The sequence below is a fragment of the Haliotis rufescens genome, unplaced genomic scaffold, assembly GCF_023055435.1.
Source record: "Haliotis rufescens isolate VD_foot unplaced genomic scaffold, xgHalRufe1.0.p SCAF_17, whole genome shotgun sequence".
Taxonomy (NCBI): Eukaryota; Metazoa; Mollusca; class Gastropoda; order Lepetellida; family Haliotidae; genus Haliotis; species Haliotis rufescens.
In genome coordinates, this window is record NW_025963857.1 from 14,233,900 (window position 1) to 14,255,747 (window position 21,848).

The window sequence follows — 21,848 nt, forward strand, 5'->3', positions numbered from 1 at the left end:
CTCCGTGAGGCTGGTCTCCGAGGGCATGCATTCGCATCTCACAGGCTCGATATCACGTTTGGATTGGGCTGAAGATCACGTAAAATGGACAGACAAGGCCTGGGCTCAAGTACATTTCACTGCATCTTTCCGGGGCAAGAGAGTTAACTAACTATAAAAGTCCAGTTTCCACCCAGTGTTTTTCTCTGATGAATCGAGATACTGTCTCGATCGACGTGTCCGAGTTTGGCATAGACAAGGAGAAAGATTGCAGGATTCTAACATATCCGAACATGACCGCAATGCAATGGGCTCAATCATGATTAGGGATGGGATCAGTAGAGATGTCCTACTGCCTGGCACGATGATACGTGTGCGCTTCAAGGATGACATTCTGGATGTGTACGTGAAACCGAATGCTGTTGCAATCGGACCTGCTTCATCCTCATGGACAATAACGCACGACCTCATCGTGCCAGGGTCATTGATACCCACTTATAGCAGAAGACCATTGTCCGCATGGAGTGGTCGGCCGGTCACCAGCCCTCAACCAAATCGAACAAATGTGGGACGAGTTGCAGATCGCCCTCTCACGACGCCCTGTCCTTCAAGCAACTCTACGGGAATTTGGCATATCTCTTATGGAAGAGTGGAACAATCTTCCCTTGACAACCACCCAGACACTAATCGGGAGCATACGAGTAGAACGACGGTGCCAGACTGTGATCTCATCAGGTGGATCACATGCGGCTACTGTGTGTTGTTGTTTTTTGACACTGAATTTGTTTTCGTGATCTTTTTACGTTTCAGTTCTCGTCAGATACTCTAATTTTGAAGGGTGATTATTGGTCACATGTTTCTGTTGGCATCGTGTGACATATGACAACGGACTTTTGTTCATTGAACATGTCATCACACAATATTGTCATTGGCTATTTCAACTGATCCACACAATTTACCATTTAAAGTGGTGATCCTTAGCAAACTTTGAGTAGGCTAAACTGTATAGGAATTTTACAAGGCTAACATGGTAGTTTAGTAAATACATTATAATGAACAATGACATACTATGAAATAATACATTCAGTGCTGGTCTGTTTACTTGGGTAATTTCATTCTATTAGCATTTTTGAGTTAGGTGTAGATGTTGGTTGTGACTGACGAAACAGGGTGTACCTACAGTTTCTATAGCCTTCGTCGCGTCGCGCCAACATGCCTGTTCACAATCGTTCATTGGCAAGTCGAGGCAAATTAAAGTCCTTTCAATTTCAAAGGACCGTGGTGACCGTCGCCATCTTTCCTTGTTTCGTCCTTTTACGTGTTAATCACTGATCGTCTTATTATATGCCTGATTACATGTTGACCATTGACCTTTCCTTACCCTCGCTGACCTATGACGTCATTGATATATTTGCATACTAATGAGTTATTCAGCAATCATTAAGGCTCCGGCTGTGGCCGGTATTGTAGAGGTCTTAATCTATCTACTCGCAATAACAACATTATTCGAAAACAGGCTACAGAATGTAACTACACGTAATTTTTTAACGCAAGTGTAATGAACTTACTTCTGATGGACGTCAAAAAGACGAGTGTTGAGAGTTCAACAGTAACGACCGAGAGTTCCGCTAGTTCTTATATCCACTGATAACTTATCTCTAACAACGTGACTGCATTAAGCCCTACATGTATGCATAGCCTTATTTATGAGGACACATGTATCCATTATTCATACGGTTTTCCAGCAGCTTTGTTTATCATGAAATGTATGTTGGGTGCATATAGTCAGGTGTATATGTTATCGATGAGAATAACGGAGTGTCGCCTCTGCTCGCTATTCTGTTTTGTGTACGTCAGTACGTCAAGGGGGACTGTAGCCCACCTTTTACACATAAAATATCACAAGATAGTTATTTCATGAAACAAATCCTATTTTTCTATTACCTGAGTTCAGTAACACTCTCACATTTATGTAATAATTATGTTGTTCACATTTTATAAGTAATTGTAGTAAAAAGATGGCGCTGTCTTAATTGAAACCGGTGTCCATAGGTTACAGGGTCAATATGACGTCAAGAATGCCAACAACGTCATTATAAATGTGAGGTCTCTTTGCTTGATGTTTTACGCCGACATTAACCAGTATTCCAGTTATATGATGGGGGTTTGTAAATATTCGAGTCTCGATCAGAAAATCCAGTGATTGACATCATGAGCATCTATCTACACAATCGTTGACACTGTACTCAATTATCGTTTATATGTAAAACAATACTGTAGTATCACATTGTATCCATTTTAATGATGTTTCCCCCATTTCTGAAAAACAGTTATATTTGATTTACTTAGACAAATGTTGCGATGCAAGTACAGTAGACTACGGTTATAACGAACTCAAGGGGACTACTAATTTTAGTTCGTTATAACCGTAATGCGTTATAAGCATATATACAGCAAAACTACAGCATATAGTCGGGACTAAAAAGTTAGTTCGTTATATCCGTTAGTTCGTTATAAGCGTGTTCGTTATAACCGTAGTTTACTGTATGGTTGATAGAATGTCAATGCTGGTCAGTGGTCGTGAACCAAGGGAGTTAATTTAGAGTCACGATTTAGTTTTAACCATGTCCTTCACTATTTCTACTACATGGACGGCGGTTCCCCAACTCATGCTGATACCGTACGACCCATGGCCGCAGTTGTGCACAACCTGGAACATAAGGAATCTCATGGATATTTTTGTGTTTCAGCAATAATTTATAAAAAAAGATACCACTTAATCTATAATTATTTGCCTGTGTTTGTGACGGGTGTCACCGTCGGGGCACCATAGGCCCACATTAGCGCGAGCACATGCTTATGATATAGTTTGAATCGTACAATGGACATTTCTTATGATCTTCCAATTAAATGGAGATTTAAATTTCTTATGATCTTGTTTTTTTTATATTGTTTAACGCCACACTCTCCAATATTCCAGCTATATGACGGCGGTCTGTAAATAATGGAGTCTGGACCAGACAACCCAGTGATTGATGTCATGAACATCGATCCACGCAATTGGGATCGATGACATGCATCAACCAGGTCAGCGAGCCTGGCCACCCGATCCCGTTAGTCGCCTCTTACGACAAGCATAGTCGCCTTTTACGACAAGCACAGTTGCCTTTTACGATAAGCATAGTCGCCGTTTACGGCAAGCATGGGTTACTGAAGACCTAATCTGTACCATATCTGCTTGTAGATGTGTATGTGTAGCATCTCTGATGCAGGAAGTTAATTAAAGTGGAGACACGTCTGCACCTCGAAAGTTTATTTTGGGCGATAAAAATTAATGTTATAATGTTACTTTGGGAGAAGGAATTTTTCTTCCGGTATTTGTTCTCATTCCATTCGGAGGACCGAGGAAAACCATGTTTCGCGTTGTCCAATTGCAGCCTACGAGAACTCGGCCACTCCTGTTTTCTCTTAATATCCCTCTGTATCGATGAGGAGTTCGTGTGAGCTATATCTGAATCTTACAAGTGCTATTCTTAATGTTTTTACTGTTACATTGAATAAGTATTGCACTCTACAGAAACTGGTTGTAAAGAGGGAAAAACGTGATAGTTTATTAAATAATAATAGAAAACAATGTCAATTTTGAATGTACATATCTTACAAGATGTGAGTAAAAGCATCTATGAAATGATCTGGTATATCCGTGTCCTGTTCTGTCCATGAAGAACAGAAGATGCCCAGTTTGTCTGTCCTTGTGGATCCTAAAGTTATAGCATATTATAAAAAAAAATGATATCTTGGTACAGGCATTTAAACTAATTACTCCAGTATTTTATCGTGTTCGCCTGTGCAAATATATGTAATAGGTATCGTCCACATTCTCCGAAACTATTACATTAGAAATATCCCAAACCTCCGCGCCATATAACAAAGTTGGACTCCTTTTTTATCGAAAATCTCAAAGAATGTATTATAGGATATATTTCCGAGGATTGATTATATCTAGAAGATATTCTTAGCTTTTAGAGCAGCTTCTTCAGCATGCATTTTGCATAACAATCTCTAATGAATACCCTTGATAAAACCATTTCTTTCTTTCAGCTAGTGTACCACCACGTTGACAGATAAATTCCATTGATTACAATAACATTCCAACTGATTATTTTGTAGTCCAGGTATTGTGCTCGGAACACAATACTTTATCATTGGCAAACAAAAGAAGAAATTACTGAATAGCTTCGGGTGAAACTGGATTCCATCAGAACAGGTTTGTTTAATTTATTGAACTAATTCATGGATGAAGAAGAACAAAATGGACTTAAAACGACCCATGTTTAACGCCAATATTTCTTTCAAAGGTGTCAGGTACAATATCGTTATTTCGTACACAAACCTATACATTCTGATACATACATCACTTCAACTTCTCTGCAAAGACGATGTTATTGAAACATTACCTTAATTTATTTCTGCCAACCTCCTAAGATGATAAGGCGTTATATTGAGACCTTCTATTTAAGTAAGGTAGGCCACAAGGCGACGTGTTGAGACCCTTTATTTAAGTGAGGTACGTCACAAGGCGATGTCAATCAGTGGATTGTCTGGTCCAGACTATTATTTACAGACCACCAACCGACAAACAAAAACAACATTAAGTTAGGTCGGAATAGATCAGCATTCATTCCAACAGGTGCCTCAAAGCCAAGAATCGCTTCCTATTGTATCTAAAGGGTGCACCAAAGCCACGAACTGACAAAACGTACTTTCCTATCAACTGTACTATGCCCTATTCACACTGTGCCATAAACCTTTGATACGCGGCTTAATTTTCATGGTAACCATGCAAATTGTTGCTGGGATACAGTTCTTTACTGACGTAGACACATCGTATGTCATAAATTATAGAACTGCATAGTTGTGTTTGTATGTTTGTTGTTTAACGCCCAACTCAGCAATATTCCAGCCATATGACGGCGGGAATAGTGGTTTTGGGTTGCATGAGGCTCACGTCTGTAGAGCCCCTACAACTACAGTGGTCTTAAGTGTACTTAAATAATGAGTGGACGGAGCTTATGTGACCACGTGACACTTGTTTCGTACGCACTGCTTCTCGCCTGAACAAGGAAGTGCATCGGACTTCTGCCGAGTAGTGACAGCATACAGCGTATGCTGGTACTGCATTGTTTGCGGTGTAATCAGTATAACCTCAACAGCCTTTAACTTCTTTGTTAAATAAACCAACGATCATTTCAACGAATCCTTATGAACTTAACAAAACGAAATGTATATTTAAAATGTTGTTGAAAGATTGTATATTTTTAGGCAAGAATGTTATAGTAGGACATTTTTATATCTTTTGTTGTCACCTTTCTCTTTCTCATTTGGTCCTAGAAAATAAATACTGGAAACCCGTGCTGAATATATTAAAAATATATTAAAATATATTAAAGTAAATTTTCCTTTATTTTTTTGCAATGATCACACCAGTACGTTATAACAACACTGTTGCTGGGGTGAGGGCGGTCGGGTAGCCTAGTGGTTAAAGACCCGGGTTCGATTCCCGATATGGGTACAATGTGTGAAGCCCATTGCTAAAAGCGGCGTAAAATGAAACTCACTCACCAACTCACTGTTGCTGAGGTGCTTGTATGTTTGAAGCACCTTTCACCTAGTGATGTTTTATAGGGCTGAAGGTAGATACCATAGGCATTATTAATATTAGTGATGTATTTTGGGGGCTGAAGAGATATCCCATAGGTAGTATGAATAGTGATGTTTTATTGGGCTGGAGATAAACTCCATAGGCATTATAACTAGTGGTGACGTTTTATTGACCTGAAGATAGACCTTCGTAGGCATTATCAATGGTAGTGATGTTTGATTGGGATGATGATATTCCACATTGACATTATTAATAGTTTGATGTTTGATTGGGTTGAATAGAGAGAGCACATTTGGCATTATAAATATCATAAATCATTGTGCACTTAAGACCTTCTGTAGCTTAAAGGTTTTCTTAAGAAGGTCATAAGTGCACACAAGTCCTTTAAAAAAAGACATAGAGAAAAGAAGGTGGGTTTGATTTTTGACCAGTCCCGTATGGTGCACAGGACTGAATGAAGCTCACCTGATCAGCTGGCAGAACCTCCAAGTTGCATACTGACTTTCCGCCTTGACCATCTTCCCGAGGCAAGAGAGTGAACTGACTTTAAAAGTCCAGTTTCCACCCTTGCCGAACTAGGCTGGAATTCCCGGGCTCGATCGTAGCGCCACCAGTGGCTATTACGAGTAATGTCCTTTCTATGCCTCTCCTATTGACCAATCAGATTCAACCACTCGTATCACTTGCATTTGCTTCAAACAAAACGGTGGCGCCCAGTCAAGACGATATGATCGATAATCAAGATCTATATTGTGATAAAACGAGTCTTACATCGCGAAGTGCATCAAATCACGTGAGCACCTTGATTAAAAACAGGAAAAGATTTAGAAAATATCTGTTGACAACGAGTTAGCGGTGCACATGCTTTGCAAATCCTTCTGTCGACCGAAATCTGCACGACACTTTACGAACCGGATTTCGATTTCGGTGCGCTATTTTGATTGGACTATGCATAGAATCGTTAGTCCAGCCAAAATGTAACTCCATAATACCAGCCTAGTTCGGCAAGGGTGGAAACGACTTCTATAGTCAGTTAACTCACTTGCCTCGGGAAGATGGCCTTGACGTGCCGAAGACGCGGCCCATTTTTGCTAAAACGGGAGGAGAGTGAATGAAATGTATCAGTCAAGATGGGTCAGCATGGTCGAGGGGATCTGAAGGGGCCTCTGCCACAGCACGTAAGACCATTCCGATGCTACAGATACTTAGGCTGATTTTGAGACCTGTGAAATTTTCTAAATTAACACTATATACGTTTCAAATATTAGTGCAATGTGATCACTACAGTAATAGTAACAGTAGTAATAGTAACTGAAGTTATTGGGCACTGACCGCCACGGCGTAGCATTATCTTGGCATTCGTAGCTCCTGGATAGACTTTGCGACATCGGGCGCTCTATTATAGTTGACCCAAAGGCACAAAACGTACTATTATACTGTGTTAGCTTCAAACTTGTGTAATCACAACTTAGATGGAAAAAATGCACGTTTACAAATAATAGTAATCTTCATTGGGCCCAAATTTATGTCAAAGTGTGATTTTGATAATTATTGCCCAATTATTTTTATTGCTTGCGTGACTGGCATATTGATCGAGATAGAATAGCATGTTGTAGGCTTTTACTGGGTATCGCGTGGATGTCGTTAGTTTTACCCAATAATTTATAGAGCGCTTAAGCGAAAATATATACAATGGGTATCTGCCACATTCCCCAAGTACAATACCATTTGGGATGGAGGATCGAACCCCAATTACACGTTTACACGCATAAAGATGAACTTATTCTACACACTCATATTTTCCATAACCCCATATTTCTGATCCATCAAGTAAAATTGGCATTATCTTTATATCAAAAATTTGAAATTATAAATTACAGGGCAGAAATTAATATATTAACCAATTTTGTACATCAACACTGTACAAAAGGGAAATAATTCAGAAACTATAATTCTTAAAAGATAATACGTTGTCCAAACAGAGTTCTATTAAGTCACTCCGTGACAGTCTCTTGCACGTAGAAATTTGCCTCTCGCACTCACAGGCAACTCCTGACTCCCAGATACCCGTTCTAGACATCCACTGGCAGTTATCTGTATAAGAAACATCCACTCACGTCTTGTCAAGAAACACAGGCTTAAAATCTGTCTTTTTGTGAATTGCATTCTGGTAATTATTACTTATACTGACAATGTTAGGCCGTCGGCTTAGACGACTTGACCAGCCGTGCCTCTCGTCATAGTACAAATCTGCAGATATGTACAACATTACATCATTTTATGGAACGCATGTATTCATCATTGTTTCATCTTATGCTGTATCTCAAACCGGGGAAAAGCCCCAAAATGAAAGAAATTGCACACAATGCGTAAATCGTACTTGAACTCCTGGTACCATCACTATTAATAGTGATTTATAAACACCTTCTCATGATATAGTCGGAATCGTACAATCGACTCTGTTTTGGGTAGAGATTTCTCATGAATATGGAAAGGGTTTGTCTCTTGATTAAACAACGATCAATTGCAACGAGTGTAGAAGCGTGGTTTTAAGACGCCTTTAGCAATATGACGGCGGGACAGGAACACGTTTCACACTATGTACCCCGCTTTGTCCACTTGGCTACTCCACTACCCCTAACGACAATTACAGTTGTGCCTCGTTTATACGGACACTTTCGTCATTTCACAATTCGTCCGTATAAACGAATTTCCGTATAACTTAAACCAGCTTCTTAGTGGAAGAGTTACTTCCCTTCAATTATGCAACTCATGACAGATGACAGAGCAAACAGATACATCCACTCAATCTTTATTCAAGACAAACACGTTTCAAAAAATCTGTCATGGAAGTTTGTATAGACAATTAATTAACACAGTACATCTCATTCATAAACATATAGAAGGGGCCATCACAAACGAAACTGGAGCAACCCTTGCAAGGTTAAGTTCTTTTGTGCACATAACTATTCCGACATTATGTCGTTCTACTGTCAGGATAGCATATCTTCTGAATATGGAAAAGGGTCTTGTCACTTTTATTTGCGTGGGAAAACGTGGGAAACGATAAGTTCATAACAGGACACACTTTAAATCTATTTTAGCACATACATTTACCCCTGATATTGATAAAACATTAACGTTTTTAATAATTACCGTTGCAATGTGATAAATGTTAGGCAAGTCATTGAAGTAATTACAGTTATACATTGAAAATATGTGATATGTATATGTCTCTTTGAATTACCTATTGTCAGTGTCGCCAAAGTTATTGATATTTATTAATAGAACTTGGTGGTGATGTGAGTAGATTCTCATTTGGTCAACAATATACTGTTTGGACGTTTGCCTTCCTGGTACAGTATTTGATTGGAGAGAACTTTCATAATATTTTTGGCGCTTCTAATTTTAGAATTGTCCAGGCACTGAACTATAACAAATATTTCATTTCAAAATATTCTATTTCAACTCATCATGTATAACAACTGACTCTCACTCCATTAAGTGTTTATACTTTTCAGATACTTGTAATCAGTTCAGAATTTGTGCCTGATAATTTATAATTCTACCTTAATATCATTCGTCAAATATTGTAATTTTACAAAAATGATACTTGTAAACTAAGCATTAATGATAAATATGCCATCAAAAATATTATTTATCTTGATCACAGTTTCAACGTATTTAGATATTATTTAGTGTGGACTGGGCATCCATAGATGTCAGTTAAATTTGACACAGACATGCATTTCTACGCTTCGTACAAGTAACCCACTGTCTGTCCAAGTATAACGCAGGTGAGTAGCTTCAGGAACTCTCACTCAGAACAGGTGCTTTTTTCATCGTTGTTTTTCCCTTTGAACGTTTTTCGTTACTTTTTAGATGCAGAATCTCTACATGTGTACACAGCAGACGTAGTTATAATTAACATATCATATGGTGTGTGTGTGTGTGTGTGTGTGTGTGTGTGTGTGTGTGTGTGTGTGTGTGTGTGTGTGTGTGTGTTTAGAAAATTCTTCTTTCCTCGAGCTGTTTGCACGAAACTATTCACCGAGTACCGTCAAACAATCTATTTATTTTCACTATTAACACCATAATTTGGACAATCATTTTTAATTTTTACCACTGTAATCTATTCGTTTAAAAATATCCTTCATATCGCGGCGTGTGAGATTAACGTGGAAGGAAAACCCGAAGTTTTGCAGGTATCATTATCACAAGAACTATTGTGATATCCATTCATAAAAACCAAACAATTTAAAACATCAAACATGAAAACAAAACAAAACACTTGTGGCAAAACATGGGCGCAGTTTAATCAGTATTGGTGGTGGTACCCTGGGGGAGATACATATCACAAATAATAACCTATAAACATTATGAAACACCCGAGCAGCTGAAAACCCAGGGGAGATAACCCACGAGGGTAACCATCGATGAGCAACTCACCTCCCTGCCCCTGTCGACAAGCCGTCGACTAACACCCGGCAAGCCACTGTGCTAAATCAAGCGAATAACCGACAAGCCGTCGGAACATCCCATCCAGCAGGCCGCTGGACCAACCCCAAACCATAGCCATCAACACATAGCAAAGGGATGCTTGTGAGGGTAACTCATCAACAAACAATGCCCCCAGCACAGATTTCCCCCAGGATCCCGCCACTGATCCCGTATGCGATCACCGCCACCAAATTGTTCCGAAGTTGGCTATTGCAGAGCCTCCTGAATGGCATCAATAAAAAAGGCAGAACCTAACTCAGACAGATAAATGTCATCATCAAAATACAGGCATGCATCCTTTGCCTTGATCTGCTGCTTGATTCTAGCACCTCCCATTTGACAGATTTTGCGAGTCATGAACCGGTTAACTCGTTTTCGTTTTCCATCAATTCCCACTGGCGAGTCAGCTCCATCCCATCTCCTGCGCGGCAACATTTCTGACCAGATGATGCGAGTTTTGGCAGGATTTTATGTAGTTCATCCATATCTGCATCCATGAGATTACACATCTCTTTACCCTAAAGGCCTATAGGTCATTTGAGCCAACATGTAGTAGGATAGTACCTTGAGGATGGTAGTGATTGAGCTACATGGCAGCAACTCTGGCCAATGGAGTCCCCTCTTCCCCAGCCAGGAAATGCAAGAATCAGGGCCCAAACCTAGGTTTCTCTAAACCCCAACTTGAACAAACTCTTGTGTGCCCAATAAATGTAAAATGATCCCACAATCCAAATATCTGAAACTTTGAAAGAGGTTTTAGCACATAACATTGCATTGCTACATAAATTGAAGTAATCAGATCGATTCTGATATAGCGCCTAAATGAATCTGACTTCCATCTGCCCCACAGCTTTATTGTTTCCTGTGGTACGCCTTGCATGGCTGCCATTGTTGCTGCCCCTATTCGGAAGGAATGAGATTTAAATGCAGCTTCTTGTAGTTGACTGAACTTGAGAGCCTTGAGTAGTAAAGCTGAAAACTGTGCTCTTGTAACTGGAGAATGGTTGATGTGAATGAACAGAGGATGAGATGGAGGCGTGGGTGGCCGGATTGCCAAATAGGAAGAAATAGCTTGTACTTGGCATATTTCATATTTAGAATGAGATCCAACTATGAGCTGCGTTTGCCTGCCTGTTTGATCAGTCTTGGAGTGCCTAATATTTAGCTCAACCTGTTGTGCTTGTGTCTTTATATCCATTAAAAGTAAACCCGCAACCCCGTTTAGGCAAATGAGTTCACCAATCTGTAGACATGCAAAGAGAGCCAGAGAGAACATATAATGAAAACGAGAGTTTCATTATATTAGATGCAAACATGGTTTAATGCTGTGCTTAACTTATGCAGTATGTCCAAAGTTATCGGAGCACGAGAATCTGGTTTGCCTTTGCCACTGCGCATGCCGAGCAACATTTTTTTAAGTATGAAGTGATCAGTGGTGTCTGCAAGCTTCACAACTTTGTGATACCAGCAGATTGCTGCCATATGTAGTGATGCAGTTGAATGAGCTCTGTTGTGTAGAGATAAATATGAGATATATTGTTGTAAGTGTTCTAAGTGTAAGGGGCTGGCCATAGTTCTGGTATGTTGTAAGTTGATCTAAACCTGGCAAAGGAATGCAAAGCAACTGTATAGGCTTTCTTAGTGTTGTCAGCTTGTGAAAGCTCTAGTAGCCTGAAAGCGTCAGTTTCCAGTTGTCCCAGTGTTTGCTTGGTATGTCTGTTGGTCGCAGATCGAGATTGGGAGCCAGCTGTGGTACGCGATGAAACTGAAAACGAGAGATAGCATCTGCGATGACATTCTTACTACCTGGGATATATTGTCCCCTTACTAAGATGTTGCGCTGTAAACAGTGAAGCATAACAGAACTAACAAGATCCATGACACGTGCAGACTTAGATGTCAATTTATTCAGAATCATCACAAATGATTGGTTGTCTGAATGAAACATAATTTTCTTGTTTACAAGCTGATTTGCCCACAGCTGTACTGCTACCAGAATTGGAAAGAACTCCGAAAAAGGTTATGTCCTTTGTAAAACCAGCTTTTCTCCACTCGGAGTGAAAACACCATAGGACCACTGATACCCAAAATATAGGCCGAAACCTCTACCCTCACCTCCAGCGCTATCCGTATAAAGGTGAAGCTCTGTATTTGATTGCCATTCTTTATCCAGAAACAGACTCCGTTGTGCTGATGCAGGAATTCCTGCCACACTTGTAAATCCTTGACTCCTTGCATCAAGCGAATATGATGATTGTTTTTTTTTTGCATGTCGAGTATAATCATTTAGCCTGCTAGAGAAAGGACGGCCTATTGGAATGGCCCTGCAGTTAAAATTCAGTAAACCCAGTAGTGATTGTATTTGTTTAAGTAGGACTTTGTTTTGCCTAAGTAAATCTGATATTGCTTGCTGACATTGTATGATTCTCAGCAGGGATTCTTGCTTCCAGCAATATTCCAGCTATATGACAGTGGTCTGTAAATAATCGAGTCTGGACCAGGCAATCCAGTGATTGACATCATGAACATCGATCCACGCAACTGGAATACGATGTCATGCATCAACCAAGTCAGCGAGCCTGACCACCCGATCCCGTTACTCGCCTCTTACGACAAGCATAGTCACCTTTTACGGCAAGCATGGGTTGCTGAAGACCTATTCTACCCTGGATCTCCACGGGTCTGACGCTGTATTGTATTGCCTGATCCCCCAAAGAGAAAATCATCTAGGTAATGCAAAACCTCTGCTTATGGGTGCGTGCGTTGTGTGGCCCATTGCAAAAATGTTGAAAACTTTTCAAATACAGAACAACTGATTGTACAGCCCATTGGAAGGCACATATCAAAGTAATAACTACCTTGAAATTGAAAAACCAAGCAAATTAAAATCTTCTTTCCTTATTTGGCAAGGCCTAGATGCACTTTTTATATCTGCCTTGGCCCAAAGTACTTTTTTGCCCAAATCCTGTACCAAGGTGATCGCATTATCAAAGCGGGTGTATGTGACAGAGGCAACATTGTCATCAATATTGTCATTTATGGATGAACCTTCTGGATATGATGAGTGGTGAATAAGTCTGAACTCGCCTGGGATTCTTTTTGGAACCAGTCCTATGGGAGATATTCTAAATTCTTGCAGTGGGGCTTTAACGTAGGGTCCTGCCATCCTACCTAAACATATCTCTTGGTCTACTTTCTGTTGAACAAGTTGTTGATAATGGTAAGCAGATTTTAGATTTTGCAGGACAAGGTGTGTTAACTCCAGTATAGCCTAAGCTTAATCCAGCATTGGAACCTTGCAACAGGTAGGATGCCTCCTTATACATAGTATATTCTGATCAATACGACTTTAACACTTGCAAATTTATTGGAGAAGTCCCTTTATCTTGGATAGTTACTGGTTCAGTCAGTTTGGGGATTTGTTTTTTGCTTGCTTTGACATTTGTGACTTAAACCTTAGCTGTATGAAGCTTGCTGCAAAGTGTACAGATATGACCATACTTGCAAAATCGATGTGTGCACTGTGTACTATTGAAGTCAAAGCATGTACCAGTTTGACGTGTGCCAAATGCAGGTGTGTGCAACATGGCAGAAGATCGTGGTTTGTAAGCTGAATGCCATTCATATGTCGTGCCTGGGTTGTACGATTGTGAATAACAACCATAATTCCCGGTTAATTTTAGGCCAAGGTTTCAGTGAGTAACGCGACAGCGCAGTCTAAATTGCTGATCATAGTGTTTCCAGCCCCTTTAGCCAGTGATATGCTGTGCGAATGATATCCACGTACTTCAGATTGCCTCTGTTATTTAGGCCCATTACACCTACTAAACCTCTATCAGAATATGATGACAACTTAGTTGTTTTGAGCAATATGGCCAAATCCATATACTCATGATTCCAAATCGTTTCTTTAATATGATGTGGGACAATATCCCCCAAATCATCCCCAGCTAGTGGAATACACATTTGACTGATATCGGAGACAGTGTGCTGTGTGGATGTCGCCATAGACGGGGGAGTGTAACATACATGTGCTGCATTGGACGTGTCGTTTGACGAGCCCGGGACGAAAGAGCGACTGGTACCTACCATGCTTTCGAAAGATATAGGAACGTCCTGAGGGTTGTAAGATGGGCCTAACTGAGTGTGAGACATTCCTAGGGTTTCAGGGGGAGTAATTGAAATTATGTTACGAATAACCTCACCCGATATGGCGCCATCTTAGACGGGGGCGGACGGCTGGCACTGGATGTCTACGGCGGCGGCCTGCTCAGTTGTCTAAGGTCCCCGGTCACTGTCAAGCCTCGCCTGTTTTCGTCCTGCTCTCACAGACCCCCAACTCTTCCTTATATTCGTCATGCTGCCCCTGTTACGCGGCGATATGGACTGTTAATGTTACCCACGTGTATAGTCTGGAAGTTAATTTAAGGCGCCGACGTTTACTACAACAACTGAACAACTATTTGACCTATTCAAGTCAAAGTTGGTATGAGATTATTAAACAGTCATACATAACTGGATATTACATTTAAAGACAATCGGTGCATGAATACAAAATCTGTCTATTTAGCTATCACTATATTTCATCAACAATCAGACCTGTTCGTCACGGGTGGAACGAGCATTCATTGTAACAGTCATCTGCATAATGCTACCCCTGCGTCAAAGGGCCATATGACACAGTTGGACCAATCAACTCACCTCGAAAGGTTGCACGGGAATCATGCACGTGCGAATATTGAATGGTGAGTACATCAATTTCGCACGGTTGCTTAAACCAGACAGAGACTTGATGGATTATATGATAACTTCGGCAGAATTCATCAGTACCGAAGGACAGCTGGAGTTGAGGCCCAAATCTCAAGGCAAGAGGATTGAGAACATGCCGATTGGACAACTGCTTTCACAACTTACATGAGTATTTATGTCTAGCGCAGGATGGGCATGGTTCAAGATTTACTGAAAACCATGAATACTGCAACCCATGCTTGCCGTAAAAGGTGACTATGCTGGTCGTAAAAGGCGACTAACGTGATCGGGTGGTCAGGCTCGCTGACTTGGTTGATGCATGTCATCGATCCTAATTGCGTGGATCGATGCTCGTGATATCAATCACTGGATTGTCTGGTCCAGTCTCGATTTTTTTACAGACCGCCGTCATATAGCTGGAATATTGCTGAGTGCGGCGTTAAACAACCAACCAACCAACCAACCAAATCATACTGGTTTGGGATGGAGAACCTATGATGAACAATATCGTCTTCGCCAGGCTCGTGACCAGTCTCTACCATGGGGCAAATTGAATGTGGAATTGTTTGTACAGACACCTTACCATCAACAGGTCAGTTTTCTGGATTTCAAAAATGACACGTCAGCACATTTCAGGGCAAATTACAACGACCGGCAAGCAACACATGTAACAACTTCAATCAGAGCAAGTGCTTTAGACAAAAGTGCAAGTGCCGACAAAGTTGTTCCGCATGTGGAAGCGATGCCCATCCAGCCTGCAGATGTACATCAGCCAGCACTCCTTCCAGAGTTATACAAGCAGGGTCGAACACCAATCACGACACAGGTGCTGGAACGTATGGCAAAGCATTTTCTGGATCAGGCTCATGCTCAGTTTCTCGTTAATGGTTTAAAATATGGCTTCAAGCTAGGATATGATAGTCCAGTGGTAGGTTCTATGGCAGGAAATCTCAAATCAGTTAAAAATAATCAACTTATGTCACACTTAAAAATCCAAAAAGAGTTGGATTTAGGTAGAATAACAGGCCCATTTGACTTCCCTCCTCTACCACATTCTAAGGTTTCACCGCTCGGTTTGGTCCCTAAGAGCGCTCCAGGAGATTATAGATTAATACACCACCTATCTTTTCCAGAAGGCCAGAGCGTAAATGATTTTTTTTATGAAAGTTTTTCTTCAGTTCAGTACTCTACATTTGACCAGGCAGTTAAAAGTGTAAAGAGTGCTTTTTGCTTAATGCTCTGGCCAGGAGACTTTAGGTTATTAGGTTTTACTTTTGAAAACAAATGTTTATCAATGGATTATATCATTCAGCAAGTTGCTCTTTGTTGAAAGATTTTCAACTTTTATTATATAGGCTTCAGCACAAAGATTCGGCAACGAAAAAAAGCATGCTTAATTTCCTGTGCAACGTAGTTCCATCAGGCAGATGCTTCCTACGATGAATGATTAATGCAACATGTGGTCGGAAGCCTCACAACCACCACATAAGATTGACAAAGAACATGAAGAGTAACCTTGGCAGAGATTTTTGAAGGAGTCCAAAGAATTTCCATAATGGGATCAAGGTTTTGGGCTTCAAATGCTGATCTGGAGTTTTATACTGACAGTGTTGGTGGACAAGGCAAAGGTTTTGGTATTTATTTTGCCGGACGAGGGACCTGTGGAGCTTGGCAGAATCATTGGCTACAGCAGGGTTTGATGACTAATATTACCTTCCTTGAGTATTTTCCCATCGTAGTTGCAATTGCGATATGGGGTCCTGAGTTACTACGGAAAAGGGTCACATTCCAGTCTGACAAAGAGGCAGTAGTCGAAATCATTAACAAGATGACCTCAAGATCAGATCCAATTATGTCTTTGGTTAGGCACCTTGTCTTGTGTTGTTTGGAGTCGAATATCACAATTAGAGGCGAGTACATTGAGGGGGGGGGGGGGGAACCCTGCTGGTGCAATTTCACGTTTTCAGTTAGAGAAATTCCGGCAGCTGGCTCTAGATGCAGATTTGGCGGCAACTCTTATACCAGACACAGTTTGGAAGATTGTGGAAGAGTAGTAAACCGATTACTAGTGGCAGCTATTTTACACAACACGAGGAAGGCTTACCAGGGAGCACTGACCAGTTTTTCACGCTTTCGACAACAGTTCAACTTTCCTTATCTTTGGCCGGCACCGTCAGGACAACTTACAACATATATTGCATTTTTTTCCCTACAAGGTTTGGCCCACTCGACAGTGTCAGCACCTATCAGCGATAAGCAACCAACATAAGCTCACAGGATTGCAAGAACCACAAGCAATTTTATCGTCCGAAAGATGTTGGAAGGCTCCAAACGACTCAAGGGTCATAGGGACGGCAGGGCTCCAATCATGTATTCCATATTGATTAAGATCCCCCAAGCTCTTAATGCTCTTGGCAGTTCTCCTTATGAAGCTATTTTGTTTGCAACTGCATTTTTTCAGGGCCTTTTTCGGTTTCATGAGAGTTTGAGAGTTGGTTTACGCTGACCATCTTCATTTGGAATGACCTCTTGGGATTTCAGATGTCACAGTCCAGAGGACATTTTTAGAAGTAACCGTGAGATCGTCAAAGACAGATCAGTTAGCAAGGGGTTGCACTCTCCACATCTAAGGGAATGCAAGTGAAAAATGCCCACTAAGAGCATTGAAGCAATACCTTGCACTTCGTCCAGCTTTTCTGTTTGACCATAGGAACTGTCAACCTTTAACAAGATACCAGTTTGCAGCTATGGTTTCCAATGCATCAGATATAGGGGACTCGACCCATGTAAGTTCAAATCACACACGTTCCGTATTGGAGCAGCCACTACTGCCGCAGACATGGGCGTGTCATCGAAGACAATACAGTTGTGGGGTTGATGGAAGTCAAAGGCGTACTCAACTTACATTAGACTCTAAACTTTGAATGCACAATCAATAACTTCAGGTAATTTGATATTTATGAATAATTACATCTTTGTGAAGTGGGAAATGCGTTTCAGCACTTCATGGCAGATACTGAAGTAAAAAGTAAGGTATTTTTGGCTAATTAATCTCTTACACCATAACAGTAATCACAGTACAAGTATTGGAGGAGATGTGTATAGACACATCTCGTGACGGAACACTTTTGGGCTGGGAGTAGTGATTTTGGTCATATTGTATAATGGTGGTTGTAGAGCCTACAGCAGGCCCCCTATGCGCTTTTCCCTGTGGGACCCATCATTTGGCTCAGTGTGGATTACCCTCGGAGCCGCGTTTACTGTTCTGTCCAGGCACCTTCGGATTGACAGTCAGCCGTGTTTAGCGTTTCCAGGCCCAGGAGTGTTCTCCAGTCCTTGTACTTTTCTGTATATAAACCTGTGGCCTTACATCCAACTCAAATCTTTGTGTGTTTTTCTTGCAGTCGTGCAGCATCTACTTCTGCAAAAGCATTGTCCTAAAATAAAAATATCTTACTTTGGTTAAATCCGCCAGCACGGATCTGGTGCTGACAAACATAGATACATTATTGGGGTGAAGCGGGATTTGAACCCTCGATCAGAGATTTCTGGCGTGCCCAAAAGAAGCAACTCTGCACAGCTAATTGCGCCGCCTCGGACGACTGGGCCATCCATCACCACAATCCAGTACATTACGACAATGAAAACAGTGCCAAGGAACTAGTAATACTTATAAATTAACGATAAGTTCTTTTCACAACATGGTAAAAAATTGCGAAATTGTGTCACGATGGTGGCAAATGAAATGAAAGCGACAAAACTCTTTCAATAATCATCAGAAATAAATCAATATTAATAATAAATGAAATCAACAGAAATATAAGATTGGCATTTATACACAGTTCGAAGTTGTACACTGTATCTGGAATATTCCTCATTTACGATTTATTTTTTGGAAAAAGATGTATAATTATTATTCAATTTGCCATGATTATTACTTTCCATGATTACATTTCCAACTATCATAATTACGCCAGAATCCCATTATATGCCCAAACGTGATTACAGTGTTTCAAATTCTAGATGCCTATTTGTGAGATATATATTTTTCAAATAAAACAAACATTTTGTTTGTACGCCATGAAGAAATCCAAATTCCATTATTGTGCTGGACAAACGTTTCAGGCCAATTTATCCATTCCAAAATGAAGATGACCAAGGCTTTTCTAAAACATATGCCATTAAGGTTCACACTACTACTACTACTACTACTACTACTACTACTACTACTACTACATACACACTGTAATGTAAGCTCACAGAAAACGAAACATACTATTCTTGTTGTAGTATTGTCGGAGTATTAAATACTGTGCAGCCCCGTCATGCTTCTTAAGGTGTTACTTTCAGAGCGAGTTTACATAATACATCTATTTTGTTACCAACATTTCTGACCTTGAAAAAAGCTCCACCGAAATGACATGGCGATAATAATATTCATTCGCGTTACTTTTTGTTTCTCTGCTATGCGAACACAATTTATTTCGATAAGCGATGTGTAGCGGTTTTTATTTATTCAATTAAGAACACATACATTGTTTGGTACAGTGTTTCAATCAACTAAGTTGCGTAATGAATATTTTGAGAGAAATGAATGAATTAATTTACACATCAATGTTACAAAAAAAGTAGCAGTTTGAAACCAGAATAATCATATTGAACATTTATGTATACTGATCATGATCTGTTTGACATGATCGATTGTACCAAAGATACTCCACACGATAAGGTGTACTTTTAAAGCAGTTTGCCTGTATGAAACAAGAGTCATCAGAAGATGACAAATCCCCCGACTCCTAAAATAGCAAAAGGCACCACTTCAGACCCTGGTTAATACATGTACCAAAATCTTTCACGGTTTTCAAGTTATGTCCCGGAAACGAAATACGTACGGACGTTCACCAGATGATGAATATGTCGGACTCGCGTCATTCATTTTGATTACGTCCTTTTTACGGGAGCTAGCATTAGATATACTGGAACATTGCTAAAAGAAGCGCAAAAAAACTCCTAACTGGGTGTGGCTTTGTTCCCGTGTAAATGCTATATATTAAATGCCGAACGGCAAACGGATAAATGGGCTTTTGTCTCATCCTACCGACACTGTGTGATATATGCGCCGTGAATGTGGTGAACTAGCTGCCTACACTCGTCAGGCGTCTGAGTATGAACGCTCAGTTCCAACAGTAGCAGACCCGAAATTTCAAATGAACGTTCGTATTGTTCTCCCTCAATTACCCGATGCAGTTGTCTCTGATGACCAAGACATGGGCTCACAAACGGAAATTCCTGATGTTGGCCCCGAAGATCTTGAGTTTTCTGCCGATTCCGACCCCTTTTCTATCTCATGATCTGTTGTATAATTTGTTAGGTCATTCTATAATCAAATCTGTGATTTACCGCTGCACTTACAATGGAGGAACTCCATCAGTTTCCAAAGACAATGAACCAGAGAAGGGGGAATATATAAAATCATCTAATGAAAAACCAGTTCAAAGTCAAACTAACTGAAACAAGGAAAGATATATCCTGGATAGAACTTTGATTGAAATTACATTAAAGGGCAATCGAAGTCAAAACGTCAAACATCAATTCTGAACCAAATTAAAGTAAAGTCAAAGAAAACAAAAGGGAAAATTCTGAATCAAATGCATGTACTTAATTTCTTGAAGGTCATGTTCAAGATTTGGACTGAAAGGAAAAATAGTGGGACAAGAAAAGAAATGGTTTTGTTTTAAGAGACCGTCTTTGTTGCTGTACACGGATGTTATATCCATGAATATAATTTACTATTCAGTTTCACATCCACACTCTAATGAAGGATGTAACGAATTAATGCTTGTGTATATTCACCTCAAAATCCAACATGCCCACACCATATATTGCCTTGTATGCAATCCTATCAAAAAATGACAATGTGCAAATGTGCAAATTTCCTGCGTTATTATACTATTCATAGTGTGCAGTCAGTGTCAAATGGAAAGCTATTTTCAGTTTGCTGCATAGGGGACGTACACATAGTTGGTTGTATTCATGTATTTTCTCACATTCTCAGCTTGTAAGTCTCACTGAAGGATCGTCACCGGGTGTAAATAAATAACCCCTGCGATGTCGGACTCGCTTCATTCATTTTGAATACGTCGTCACTCGGAGAGCTTACATCAGAGATCGTGGGAATGAGACCTTTGTGAACTCGAGTCTCTGTATAGGCACATGTTTTGGTGTACGTTTGGCCCCTTCTTATCCTTATAAAGGTATTTGACTAACCCTTTGTGTAATCATAGAAAATATATCCTTACATGAAACTCGTTTCATTACATTATGACGCCTTCTTTAATAACTTTGTTTACGGACCGTCCCTAAGGAATGTGGGGGAAATAATTCTTGCATAAAGATGTACTTTTTTATTAAAGCAAGCCTGATAATCATGCTGATTTCCATTTATCATAACATTCTGCTAAAAAAACCAATCCCAAACTGTTTCTTGCCTGACTGAACCAAGTGATTCATGCTAATTGTAAACGACACACATGTGCTTGTTCACAACTACCATTCATAGCTTCATCAGTGCTCCTTCATCAGTACATTTCTGGACTCTCTGGTATATTCATCATTGCGGAGAATAGGTAAGTGTGGTGTTTCTTCCTTAGCCCTCTTCTGGAGGATGTCTAATTTCTGTTACATGTCTTTACAAAGTCGCCGATTGGTGAGTTTACATGTAGGTATGTCCAATGCTGATCCGCTGCTGGTACGTTACCTTCATCGCATTCTTTTTAATGATGCTTTTTGTGTAGATGATCTGCATTACACATAGGGTTAGAAATAATCAGCTTCATGAAAATCGTATGTGCACCAGTGCAAATACCCCTTCACACACACTAGTGTATTTGTTACATCCGGACGGTATTGTTGACATCATAAGGTCGGAATGACTTCACACAAGAAACGGTGTCATAGC

General features: G+C 40.3%; 2 protein-coding genes across 8 annotated transcripts in view; one reads left to right on the forward strand and one right to left on the reverse strand.

Moving 5' to 3' along the window:
- The window catches only part of LOC124140855 (D-aspartate oxidase-like), a 29,375-nt gene extending 27,715 nt beyond the window's left edge, over positions 1–1,660 (reverse strand). Inside the window, exon 1 of one of the 2 annotated variants that reach the window (XM_046508653.2) lies at positions 1,548–1,660. The gene's annotated coding sequence lies outside the window, so the exon portion shown is untranslated. Of the gene's footprint in view, positions 1–1,159; positions 1,277–1,547 lie in introns of those variants that run through there. The other variant, XM_046508654.2, reaches the window with a different exon arrangement.
- LOC124140854 (sodium- and chloride-dependent glycine transporter 2-like) overlaps positions 1–21,848 on the forward strand; it is a 46,590-nt gene that overhangs the window by 4,938 nt on the left and 19,804 nt on the right. The window contains exon 1 of one of the 6 annotated variants that reach the window (XM_048397616.1): positions 19,716–21,516. The exons of 4 other annotated variants lie outside the window; for them this stretch is intronic. The gene's annotated coding sequence lies outside the window, so the exon portion shown is untranslated. Of the gene's footprint in view, positions 1–19,715; positions 21,517–21,848 lie in introns of those variants that run through there. One more of the 6 variants, XM_048397613.1, reaches the window with a different exon arrangement.